The sequence below is a fragment of the Fragaria vesca genome, unplaced genomic scaffold, assembly GCF_000184155.1.
Source record: "Fragaria vesca subsp. vesca unplaced genomic scaffold, FraVesHawaii_1.0 scf0513043, whole genome shotgun sequence".
Classification (NCBI taxonomy): Eukaryota; Viridiplantae; Streptophyta; class Magnoliopsida; order Rosales; family Rosaceae; genus Fragaria; species Fragaria vesca.
The window spans coordinates 1-3,844 of record NW_004443435.1 but is presented as its reverse complement, the minus strand read 5'-3'; positions in this window follow the sequence as shown (position 1 = coordinate 3,844).

The window sequence follows — 3,844 nt, the reverse complement described above, 5'->3', positions numbered from 1 at the left end:
ATCTCTCCAAGAGAAATAAAAATCGTCAAAAATTAAAATGACGTCAAAATACTCCACGACATTAATTATTCAATCGTGAACTTTAGCATGCATTTATTTAAAATAAACGTCCACTCACAAATTAGGCCTAAGCCTGATGTCGATCTGGGGTCTCGTCTGCTCGAGCCTCCTCACGTCCTGTTCCAAATAAAATATTAATTTCCAACCAATAATCCAATATTTAATCAAAATAGGCAAAATTACCCGAGAGCCATAATTACGCTCATTATTGCCTAACTTCGATATTCTTACATCGGAACGATCCGAACTTAAATATCATACTCCACAGTCGTAAATATAACCTCCCCAAAATACGACTTAAATCCTACGGCCGGATTCTACATTAATTAACCGCCAAAAATACCAAACTTCGGAAATTCACAAACCTATCCAAATCTCATCCAAAAATTCCATAAATCACACCAATATACTCCTCTTAATATTCCACATTTAAAACCCTAAAACTCTCCTAACCGGCGGTGGTGCCACCGGCGGCGGCCGGCAGCCGTTTTCCGGCGACCTGCAAATGCTACCAAATTTTAACAGAATCTTCCTCTCAATCTCCTCTACAACTTTCATGACTAACACATCACCCAATTCCAAGCCTAACTAGGCTAATCGAACGAAAACAACTTAAACACCATAAAACTTCCACCTCAAATTTCTCCTTACCTAGCTCAAGAGGGAGGGAGCTGTTTGGAGGGGTTGTTGCACGGAAGGAGGGCTACAAAACCGTACCAAGCTTGCCCGGATTGGTGGCCGGAGGAGGAAGTTCCGGCGAAGGGAAGTTCGGGACAGCCTTTGCTTTCGAGCGGCACCGCTCTCTCACGGCGGCGCTAGGGGGGCTGCTACCGGCCTAGAATGGAAGCTGGGTTGGAGGCCGTTCGATTGGGACCGGTGCGGCGGCGGTTGGTGGCCGGACGGCGGCGGGAGGGCGGCCGGAAATTCTTCTGGGTGTAGAGAGAAGAAAATCGGGTGGGAGGAGAGAGAATCAGGAGAGAGGGAGAAGAGAAAGAAGAAATGGGTTGGGCTCGGCCCAGCCGACCCAACACTCCTTTTAACCCAAAATTCCAAAATTCAACACCCCGAAAAATAATACCCGAATAAAAATTACCTTTTACTAGCTAAAATTTACCATTTTTACCGTCGTCGTATTTTCTTCATACTAATAATCCTCCGCACATAATCGTCCCCGAAACCCCTCTAGGGACCAATTAAACTATTTACTCAATGATCGAGACGGTAAAATTCTTATTATAATCACGCTAGTAAATAAGGTAAAAATATAAGGGTCGGGATGTGACATACATAGTATGTAATACCCCGGAACTTTAATATTAGTTTCTAATATTATTTTGGAAATTATTTAAGTAAGAGTTGTATGGATATGTGGTTTAGTGAGTGGACTAGAAGTAGTCGAGTTTTTAGTTCCGTGAAAATGCTCTATTTTGAAGGGTTAAGAGTTGACTTTTTAATCGGTTGGGTTTCTCGGGAAACTTCCTTCACGAAAGTTGTAGAGCATGACGATACGAGTTCGTAGACACGTGGTACGCGTAAAACGGACTTCGTATGTGGAAGTTATGGTCAGCAGAAGTTTGTGGTTTTCGGGAATTTTTAGTATAACTATGAAAAAGTTATAGGGTTCCCTCAGTTTTTGTCCCGCACCACTCTCTCCTTTTTTCTTCTCTCCCGCCTCACCTTCAGTATCCTAGTTTTCCAGCCGACCCGATCCGGACCCGGTTGACCCGACCTGGATTTTCCGTCATCTCCGGCCGACCCAGACGACGGCATCGGTCGGAAACTCTTCCTCTCCTCGGCGTGATCTTCCCTGTGTAGGTGGGTGAAGACGACTCAAGCGGGTTTGAGAGAATCGAACGCTGCAGTGGAGGGTGGCGAACCCGACTTTGACCCGAGGGCGTTCCGGCCGTGTACGGCGGCGACGGGAGGTGAGGCTACCCATTTCGTGAAGCTTTCTTCCTTCCTAGCATGATTGAACCACCCTTGCAACTCATTTCTGGGTTTTTGAACCCCAAATTGCAGAGTGAAGATCGGAGCTTGCGGCGGCTGTTTCGGGCGGTTTAAGGCCGAGTTGGACTTAGGCTCAGGTAGGAAAAGTGCTTTATTTGTAGTGATCTTCAAGTTTGTAGTTGGGTGTTTGGCCAAATTGTGAAGTTGTAGGGTGGTGCGTGGGGCCCACTCGCCGCCGCCGGTGGTGGCGCGTGGCGGCGCGTTGGGCAGGGTGTTTAGGTTTAGTTGTTTTGGTTAGTTAGTTCTTGTTGTTGTGAGCATATTGGTATATTATGAGATTAGGTTAAGTTTGAATAAGTTTTGCTTGTTAAATTCTTTGTTATTGTAGACTTGTGCGAAGTGTTGAGCTAGGAGAATCCAAAGTTAGGCAGTGGGGGATTGTGGTTAAGTGTTCGACGACCTTGGGAGGTCTCAGATGAAGGTTGTCCTTTTTGGGCAAAGCTTGGGTTAAGGCATGTTAAGGGTGTAATGTTCTTTTATTAAGTTGTTATTAAAGTTATTAATTTTTGTTAATAGGTGACTTGTGGAGTGTGGTTTGGTGTTATATTCTTGTGTAGTGCGTGCGAAGACGCAGCTGGATTTTAGGTGAGTAACATCTCACCAACGTCCACTTTGGGACCATTTATTTATAATTATTATGATGATGATTGTGCTATTGATTTTGATGATGATTATGATGATAATTATTATGACGGCGATGGTAATGGTTTTGATGATGATTATGATGCAGTTTTTTTATATTGTGAGTAAATCTCACATGGGTTCATAAGGAACCGAGTTTACTTTATAATTTTATTATTGTTAGCTGTGAAGTTGTCCTTAAAGGAAAATGATTTTTTGTTTTAAAAATAAATGAGTTTGATCGTCAACAGCTCATGGGTAAGTGAAAATATGTTTTCTGGTAAAATAAAATCTTTCAAAAGGACTTCCGATCATGTGATATTGTGATGTTGAAATATAGTTGTTGATATATTATTCTAGTGGGAATATTTATGTCTTCGTTTATATAAATATATCTAGGCGGAAAGATATAATTTATGAAATGCTCGTGTTGTTGTTGATGATATTTTTATATTTAGAATTGTTGTTTAAATAGTCAAACCGGGTTCCTAGCCTTTAATCGGGTGATAGGTTACGGTTATGATTAGATTTATTATTTTGTGATTTGATAAGTGTTTTGATGGGAGAGTATTGGAATGTGTGCCTTAGTGGTGATTGTGTGCATTAGTTGTGTATGTGTGTGCCTTAGTGGTGATTATTAGATTAGGAGCCTTCGTGGTAGACCGGGAACCAAGCCTTGGCTGGGTGATTGGTTACGGTCAGTATAGAGCTCTAGTCTGTCAGTCGGTACTTCATGGGGGATGACTAAGTGTTGACGAACTCACAAGTAGGAGTAGAGAAATGTTTGTGTGATGTTCTTTTATGTTGTTTAAATTTCATGCTTTGAGTATCACCTGAACTATGCTTATCCGCAGGAGATTCTTAAATTTTAATTGTGTGATTTTAATAGAATTCTTGAACTATGTTTATTTATAGGATTCACACTACCAGAAGAAAGGCTTTAGCCGACGAAAATAAAAAAACCAGGCCGACGAATTTTTTTTTCGTCGGCTAAAGTCCACTTTAGCCGACGAATTTTTTTTCGTCGGCTATGGTCAACTTTAGCCGACGAAAGTAATATTTCATCGGCTGAATAATTTTTTTCGTCGGCTATAGTCTGTGAACTTTAGCCGACGAAATTTTTAAAAGTTTAGCCGACGAAATTTTTTAAAAGTTT